This window comes from Galeopterus variegatus, unplaced genomic scaffold, assembly GCF_000696425.1.
Source record: "Galeopterus variegatus unplaced genomic scaffold, G_variegatus-3.0.2 Scaffold1475, whole genome shotgun sequence".
NCBI classification, from domain to species: Eukaryota; Metazoa; Chordata; class Mammalia; order Dermoptera; family Cynocephalidae; genus Galeopterus; species Galeopterus variegatus.
The window spans coordinates 112,412-122,199 of NW_007727586.1; positions in this window are offsets into that span (position 1 = coordinate 112,412).

Genomic DNA, 9,788 nt, shown 5'->3' on the forward strand with positions numbered 1-9,788 from the left:
CAAAAGCGTAACATGAGCCTCTTGGTGATTGGAACAATTAAGAAAGATATATAATGGTAAGGCCAGGCAGTGAGTTGAATGCTAGGCCTCACCCCTATTTTTTTTTTTTTAATTAAAAAATATTCAAAAAGAAAAGGCAGGGGTGGAATTGCAGAGTCCTTTGCTTGGAGCAGCCTCTTTTGAGTGACAGCCAAGTGAGACCTCCAAGCTCTAGCTTTCTTAAGCTGCAGCTCCCCAGGCAATACCTGTAAAGAAGAAAACAAATTTCACTCTAGAAATGTTCATTTGAGAGCTGGCAAAACTGATGTAATCACCAAATCCATGACTAGCTTATTTCAAGACCACAGAGCCTTTTTTCAAAATATTTCAGATCAAGGAGCCTATGGGCTTAATGGTGAGAGTCACTGTGTGAGGATTGTTATAATGTGGGGAAAAAAAATTACATAATTGCAAGGTAATACCTGCAAGGCACAGGTGGAATAAAAGTAACAGAGTAGCTGGCTCTGGAACAGAGTATCCAACTGTCCTGGTTTGCCTGGGAGTGAGAGGTTTCCTGGGGTACAGGACTTTCAGTGCTAAAACTGGGAAAATTCTGGGCAAATCAGGAGAAGCTGGTCACCCTACTTTGGAAGTAAAAGAAGTAAAATGGTTGCAGGCAGGGGGCAGAGGAACGGTTGAGAAGAATGTGGAAGGAAGGCATAGAAGCAAGGTGAGATAGATTCGACACATGAGTATTACTACATAGTGAGGAATAATAACAGTGAATAATTCCACATAAGTGGCTCTCTCCAAATAACTGAAAATTGTTGCCACAAGGGCATTCATTGTTTTGAAGGAATGGTTTTCTAAAATACTATACAATTCTCTTCTTTATTCAAAACATGATATTTAATGTTTCCTCATGTGACTCATGCTAATATCTGCATCTCTTCCTGGTGGGATGTGCTTTTAAGCTTGTCTTATTTATCATGCGACCATTAGCTGTTATCTTGTTCTCTGCTGGAAGTCCCCTAGCATCTTTCAGGTTTTTGCTTCTGATGTGTGGTAAGGAGGAAATCAGATTAATCCACTATGGTAAAGATTATAGTGTCATATGTGATATGATACCATAGCATATAAATCATACCACATTTCATCATATCATATCACATAGGATATAGATTATCAGATAGGATTATCAGATAATCCTATATGAGTAATATCAGAATAGTAGGCAAGTCAGAAGGTTCCAATGAGACATAAAAGACCTGACTTGAACAGAAGGGTTCTATGGTGACTAGTCATTTTCAGAGATCTTTTTTATTTCATATTTGACATTATATTCTGAGAGGCTGAGGCTGATAAGGGGTTTTACTTAGAAAACTCTATTTAATTAGACCAAAAATTTGTTGAATAATTATTCTGTGATTCTGGGTACTCTAAGTTTTTTATATGGACTTTGTTTTCAACACATCATGGTTTGGAAAAATGAGCAGTATGATTGTATATTCATTTTGTCTTAAAACTAAAAAAAAAAGGTAACTCAGTTTTAAATATGAAAAGTTTATGTATAATAACTACCTATTATTGAGTACTTAGTGTTTATTAGGCACTGAGCAGATATATAGTTCGTGCTCCCTATATTCAGAAATCTTCCCTTGGAAGATTAAATATTTTTTAAGGGATATCACCATGGATTCAAATATTTTTGCATTACATTATTGGGAATCATTTTTAGAGCACATCATTTGAGTATTTTAATTGTTGCACATTTTTGTACCCCTTTGGTTAAATCTTACTTTTAGAAGAAAACCAGAAATAAGTAAGGATCATATGTAAGTGACAATGGTGGATAATTAAGATTTCAAATATTATTTTGTTCTAACATTCAATGTGTGATTATAAAGAACATGTAATGAGATGGTTTGGTCGTTTGATTGTTGATGGTTCCAATATGGCTTCATCAGGAAACCTTATGAAATATGCTGCACCAAGCAAGTAAAGTTGGGTTAAAAAAGCAACCTTCTGATAGGACATCTCACATGTCTATAAATAAACTTACCTGGCTTAAAAGTATTCTCTCTCTCTCTGGCTTCTAATTCATGATAGTAACTTTGACCTTTGCTCTTGATTTTTACCCTTGAATTCTAGATAAATATCTGGAAACATTCATATGCACATGTAAGTTTAGTAAGACAAACCTATTTTCTCAACTTTGTAATATCTTAAAATTTGAATACATAAAATCTTTACAGTTGAATAATATACCATTTGCGTTTCCTCCTACCCTCCCTCCAGACATTTCCTTTGAATCAACTTGTCATATATCACTTTAGAAAACCCTATTAAAATCAACTATTTATGGGCCGGCCCGGTGGTGCACTGCTACAGTGTGCCGCTTGGGAGCGTGGCGGCGCTCCCATCAAGGGTTCGGATCCCACATACAGACCGGTTCCCGCTCACTGGCTGAGCGAGGTGCGAGCGCAACACTGAGGGTTGCGATCCGTTGCTGGACAGGAAAAAAAGACAAAAAGGAAAAAAAAAAATCAACTATTTATAAACACAATACTTTAATAAGCATATAGGGTCATCGTCTGAACACATTAGCAAGAAATCTACATTTTAACTTTTACATTGGAAATTTTAGAGCCAAATATTATCTCCAAGGAAAAATTAAATAATTGTGTTTATTTGGTTTGGTTTTGGTAAATTTTACTTTATGACAACAACCATACGCACTCACCCAAGATCCTGCTGGTACGAGAGTTATGTAACAATGAGACAGAAACTTTACTAAAATTTTTTAGTTTAGGGAAATCTAAGAAAGTTAAATGTAGACAGCCTCAAATGCCACAGACATTTCAAAACCAGCATGCATGTTCCCAGACCCTCCTCTTTTCCCTTTTTATCTCCTACTTCCCTTCCCTCTTCTCTTCCATGCTCTTTCCCTCCTTCCACACATTTTTTATGTCTTTATTATGTGCCTGACACTGTTTTTATTGCTGCTGTTATTAGGAGTACTTAGAAGTAACCCTGCTTATTTGTTTAGTTATTTTATTTTATTTTATTTTATTTTTTGGCAGCTGACCGGTAATGGGGATCTGAACCCTGACCATGATGTGGTCAGCACCACGCTTAGAAGTAACCCTGCTTATTTGTTTAGTTATTTTATTTTATTTTATTTTATGTTTTGGCAGCTGACCGGTAATGGGGATCTGAACCCTGACCATGATGTGGTCAGCACCACGCTCTATCAACTGAGCTAACTGGCCAACCCCCCCAGAAGTAACTCTAAATAAAATTACAATAAAACGATTTGATTTTAAAGCATGGTTACTTAGTGCAATGTTCAACCTAAATTTTGGAAGTGTTTGCGTTTTAATTTTAAATTGACGTTGTAAGGACGTTGCTCCCACAGGCCTGTTCTCGTGCTTTTTCATGCTAAATGACCGCTCTGACCCGAGATCCTGCTTTGGTTAGCTCTGTGAATCATCTTTGCCTCAGCACCTCCCCAGTCCCGAAACATGGTCCCAAAGACATCCCCTGGGCAAGTTATTTGGGTTCGCTCCTATATAACAAACGAATGAATCACTCACACTATAATTTTATTTGCTCTTTGCTTCCAAATTTTTGCTAATACAGTTCTACATCTAATGTTTCAGTTAAGCAACTCTTTATCTGCTCCAGCAAAGAGTCTCACCAAATAGTTTATAGAAACGTCTCTTGAAATACATAAATAGCTGCATTAGGAAGTTACGCATTAAAAACAGATTATTTACTAATGGAGACATTTCAATGGCAGGTATATACACATCCCTGACAAAACACTCTTTGCAAAAGCACTCTCAGATGGCAACCATTCATAACAAAAAGAAGGAAAGTTGAATCAACATGCCAGAAGTTTTCTATCATGCTATCATAAGTTCTTTTGGTGGCCATAAGATCAGTGAAACACTCCTCCCTGGCTTTTCCAGGATCAGCTAAAAGTTGCAGCCAGCATCACTTGGACACAGTCAGTCAATGAGGTAGCTGAATAAGATGCCCCAGAGTTGCCATAGAAACTGGAAGAAGCATCAAAGCACCTTCTCCTGCATGTTCTTTAATTTCTTCTGAGTGATTTTATTCAAGGACCCAAAATAAAAAGCGCATAAGGATGTAATTATATAAAAAGCTGTGTTCGATTATAAATACAGTATGTACTTTTGCCTCAGTCTCCAGCTTGCTTCCACTTCAAGACATTTGAACTATGAAAAGTGGAGTCTTTATTTGAGGTTTAATTGAAGGGAGACCCAGATTTACCAAGATAAGAGAGTGAGACTTTATTCTGCATTTCTACTTTTTCCTGGCTCACACTTGACATCGGCATGTGGAGTCTTTTATAACAAGGTCCATTACCAGTGCATGTTCCTGTTGGGCCATCTGGGCTCGTCAGGGCTACTGAAATTGCTATACCTTCAGGCATTCACTAGTCTCAAACATTTTGTAGGTTTACGATCCGTTTGGAAGATAATAAAAAGAAGTAGAAGGAGAATGCCGAAAAAGCAGTTAGTGGAGAAGGCCAACAAAATCCCCCTCCTCTTTTTATTTTTATTTTTTAATCCTGTTGCTACTTGCAATAATAAATAGCAGCTTTCACGATGGGAGTGGGGGAGACATGAATACCTCAACTGTGGTCCTATAGCAATATTCACCTAGGGGAAAATATTCAGAATTTAGAGGGTCTGTCTCCATTTTTCATACCTTCTGATAGACTAATGAGTTTAATTTGCTGGAAGAAGAAGGTATATCTTTTTCCTAGTATCCTTTAGTGAAACAAGGCAATCCTGAACCCACACGTTGGCATGATTTGAAACATACTTTGGTTGCTACTTCCTGCTAGTGATTTGCATGAAGTTGTGTGCAATATAGAATTTTCTTAAAAAGGAAAATGCAAAAGTCCAAGGTGTGTCTGATGAGGAAAAATGCAAGCCTGTTTGTTGTTTGTGAATGTGCCTTGTCTTTCTCTTGATTTGAAGGACTAGACTAAGACTTTCTGCAAAGCAAGTAAGTCCTTTGTATGAAATAAATATGAAAGGATTTTCTCCTTTTGGAGAGCTGGCAGCCTGCAGGTAAAAAATGTGGCTGGTGCAGCTAGTGCTGTTTATAAAACTAGACTGGCCATGTTGCTTAAATGCCTACTGAAAGCAGCAACATGCTTGCAAAAATAATTGAACTGAAGAACTCCCTTGACTATCTAAGGTTGGAAATTTTTACTTTACTGGATCTAGGATTTCCAGACCTGGAATTTCTGGAATTTCCAGAGGTGCATAACAACCACAAAAGGGGGTTCCTCAAATACAGCTTCGAATGTCAGCTGTGTCCTCTTGGCTCTGAGGTCGGATATACGGTTTCTGTTTTCTTTGTTTTGTTTTGGTTGTTGATTTGTTGTTGTTTTTGTTTTTGCCCCACATCCACCCAAAATGAGAACTCGATGCCTGTTTTACTTTTCCCAAAATAATTTAAAAATCCATTACTGAGCAATGCCGGCTTTCCAGAAAATTTTATATTGGAGATGGAAAAGTTCTCAGCACACACTCCTCAGGAAACATCAAATTTATCTTGCAGGTCATATTTCTATGGGGATTTCTTTCTCTTATCTCTTCCCACTAAGAATGGCCAGGCTGATTTATTCTTCTTACCTCCTGAGACCCATTAAGGTGCTGAGCAGAACAAACGACCCTGGGGTTAGCAAGGCCCTCATTGTTAGAAATGGCTAGCTTTATCTCTGCACAGATTTCTTTTTATTTTACCCAATAACCGTGCCAGGAAGATGTACAGAGTAATAAAGTTTAATTAACACAGTCCAGAGTCAGGCTTCGGTCTCATAGGCTCAGAGACTGGATTCCATCAGTATATTAAGACTTAACCAGCCTCAGGAGACAAATACATGGACTCGGAATATTTGCTCACAATTAAAGCTATGAATGTTGAGGAAACCACACACTTGAGGACTGCAGTAGGTGTATGTTTTCCCTCTGTGAATTTTGCATGGTGGTTTAGGATCAGAACAAGGTAACCAGCCTCAGGAGACAAATACATGGACTCGGAATATTTGCTCGCAATTAAAGCTATGAATGTTGAGGAAACCACACACTTGAGGGCTGCAGTAGGTGTATGTTTTCCCTCTGTGAATTTTGCATGGTGGTTTAGGATCAGAACAAGGAGAAGACGTGAATTAAATGAGGGATGTTAGTAAACAAAGACAGCATCTTCCATCTAAAGTCCACTGGGGATTGGACTCCAGTGCAACTGGTCATGTTGAGTCATCAGATGGGACCCCCCTCGCCTGAACAATGCTTGGATAACACTATCCAGGTTATCCTGTGGGATTCTTCTTTCAGATACTTCCAAAGCTGACCAGTCTTGTCCCTCTGTTCCCTTCTAATTAAAACATTATTCACTTATAAAAGTGAATTTACATAGTCCATTTAAAGTTGTTTCAGAGGTCTAGAAATCTAATGTTTCATCTGTGATTATTTTCTCATTTAACTATCCTTTTATGGTATATTTTACATGCATTAAAATGTACTTCTTTAACTGTAAATTTCAATGATTTTTGATAAATATGTACATGCTTACACTATCACCACAATCACCATAACACTTCCATCACTTTCCAAATTTATTTTGTACCCTATCTCAGATAATCCTCCCCCCACCAGCCCTATCCTTGGTCCCAGGAAATCACTGATTAGTTTTTGCTATTATAAATTAAGTTTGCCTTTTCTAGAGATTTCATTCTATCCTTTAAAGGACCTACATATCTCAGCCTTGATGTGTCATGTCTTATTTTACGCTCTGAGTCTTAGAAGGAAATCTTACTCTAATTTTCAGGATTTTGGGTACTCCAAGTACTCAATACAGGTTATTCCTGTCCGCATCTCTACCGATCTCCCTGTCCAGCCTCCTGGACCATCAACATTCTTTTTGTTAAATCTTTGGTAGCAGAACTTTTGAGGAAAAAATATATGATTTTGATTTATTATACATAATATATAATCATATATTTACACATTACTTATACGTGTGTGTGTGTGTGTGTGTGTGTGTGAAAGAGAGAGAGACAGACAGAGATAGAGAGAGAGAGACAGAGAGAGAGACAGAGAGACAGAGAGACAGAAAGAGACAGAGAGAGACAGAGAGACAGAGAGAGAGAGACAGAGAGAGAGAGACAGAGAGACAGAGAGAGAGAGAGACAGAGAGACAGAGAGAGAGAGAGAGACAGAGAGACAGAGAGAGAGAGAGACAGAGAGACAGAGACAGAGAGACAGAGAGAGAGAGAGACAGAGAGACAGAGAGAGAGAGACAGAGAGAGAGAGAGAGAGACAGATTTAGCAGATATTTTCCCCTAAGGAAACCTACAATTCTAAGTTTTTCTCAGAGGAGCTCCTATAGGTTTTGTACAACAGATTTAATTTCTCACCTGTCTTTTATTTCTTCATCAGATGTATTTAACTCTTCTTAGTGAAATGTTACTTGTAATCTGACTCATCTTCTTCAGAGAAATGGCTGCAAAAAGTTGCCATTCACAAGTTACTTAAGAATTTTGAGCCTTGATTGCCTCATTGGAATATAAGAATGAAAACAGAATTTGTGAGATTTAAAAGGAGATAGTTTATGTAAAAGTATTTTATAAATTTGACAGTACCATATACATTAGTTATTTTCATACTTGTAGCAATTTTTCATTTCCTGGTAAAGATAGTCCTTATCCCAAATTTTAAACATCTAAGAGCACAAACAAAAAAAGGAGTGCTTCTCATTTTGAAAAACATTTACCAACCATTACGTGCCTAGAACTATGATAGGTGTTGAGAAATCAAAGGTACTCTTTTCAAAGAGCTTTCAGTGGAGTAAGGGAGAGTGAGAGCAACAATTACAATAATCTAATTTTAGATTTCTATATTTGTGCTCTGACCTTAGCAATCAAGCCAAGAGACCTCCAATATAGTGTCTGTGCAAGACATGGAAGAATCCTCTTCACCCTTGCTGAGACGATCCATAGCATTACCTGTCATGTTATATCAAATGCCAAGGTGTTTCTTTTTTTTTTTTTTCATTTTTTTTATTATTTTGTACTTGAGTTTACAAGATTGGCATTTATGCACCTGGACCCTGGCACTATGTAAGGGGAAGGTGTTGTTCTTGGCAAAATGCTCAGTAACTAGCCTATCAGATTAAAGAGTGGATTTCCTTTATCTTGGGGTATTGAATTCTATTCAGGGAGCAAGAAGGATAGGATTTCACAGCTTGTTTGGACATGCTGGTTATTTCTTATTCCCATTCTTTTAGAGAAAAGAGTGTAGTCTTCTGGCATACATCCTAGTAGGGTCAATGTCCAAACAACAAATGCATTAGGTGCCCCAGATGCCTTCTGCAGAGCAAAATGACTTCATTGACCAAAAATGCAACAATTGCTTCCCAAGAGCAATATTTTGGCCTTTCCCAGAACTTCTAACCAAACTAGTGTCCCTGCTGTTTGGTAGAGGTTTGGCAGTGTTTTCATCAGGGTTATGTGTCCAAACTGGTTTCCCCTTATTGGACCCCAGGGAATTTTTGTCCTGTCACTTTCTTACAGATATTTTTTTCCCTCACTGCTTTCATCACTTCATTTTGTAGGCCAAGTCTTTACCAAATTGTCATGTCCTGGAAATTTTTCTGGAAATTCTGCTAAAATAAACCATTTATTTTCTTTTGAAAGACTCTTTTAAAAGGAAAATCAGTGTTCTTGGTAAAGGGATATGAGGAGCCTCATCTTGCCCATCACGCCACCATAATACATGCAGACACATGCATACACACGCACACAACACCTGCACATACATGCATAGAACTAAATGCACTCCACAGAAATTCCAGAGTCCTCACTCTTAAAGAGTCTCTCTGTGACACTGGTAAGATCAAAGGGGCAATTCAGTCCTGAAACTGTANTGTCCTGGAAATTTTTCTGGAAATTCTGCTAAAATAAACCATTTATTTTCTTTTGAAAGACTCTTTTAAAAGGAAAATCAGTGTTCTTGGTAAAGAGATATGAGGAGCCTCATCTTGCCCATCACGCCACCATAATACATGCAGACACATGCATACACACGCACACAACACCTGCACATACATGCATAGAACTAAATGCACTCCACAGAAATTCCAGAGTCCTCACTCTTAAAGAGTCTCTCTGTGACACTGGTAAGATCAAAGGGGCAATTCAGTCCTGAAACTGTAGGGACATAACATAAATTTGGGCATTAAGCCTGATTTATTTATTGTCATTATATGTGTTAAGGTCACAAGAAGAGAAAAAATAATAATAATGTATGCTTGTGGGTGATTCTTATTTTCTAATTTGTGACTTATTTGCAATTTTTATATTATTTACAATAAGAATATATAATAAACTTTTGCCATATCCAAGATTGCTGAGTTGAACACATAGTTTTTCTCCACTCTTTTGTTTTATAATGAATGCATTAAAATATGTAAAATATCATCTGAGTACCACTTTTGCCAAAATCCTTAAGTTTTGATATGTTGCATTTTCTTGGTTTTAGAATTTTTTAAGTAGTTTGTAATAACTCAAAAAGTATTTTAAAAGAGTATTTATTTTAAAAAGTGCTTTAAAATATCCAGTTAAATATTTATTTTTGTTTTGCTTGATTTTTGTGGGAGGGGGCTCTTACTTTCATTCTGTTTTTAATATCCAGTTTTATTGAATTGTAGTCAGAAAACATGGAATATGTTATTTTATTTAAAACATAATGGGCAACTTTTGTAAA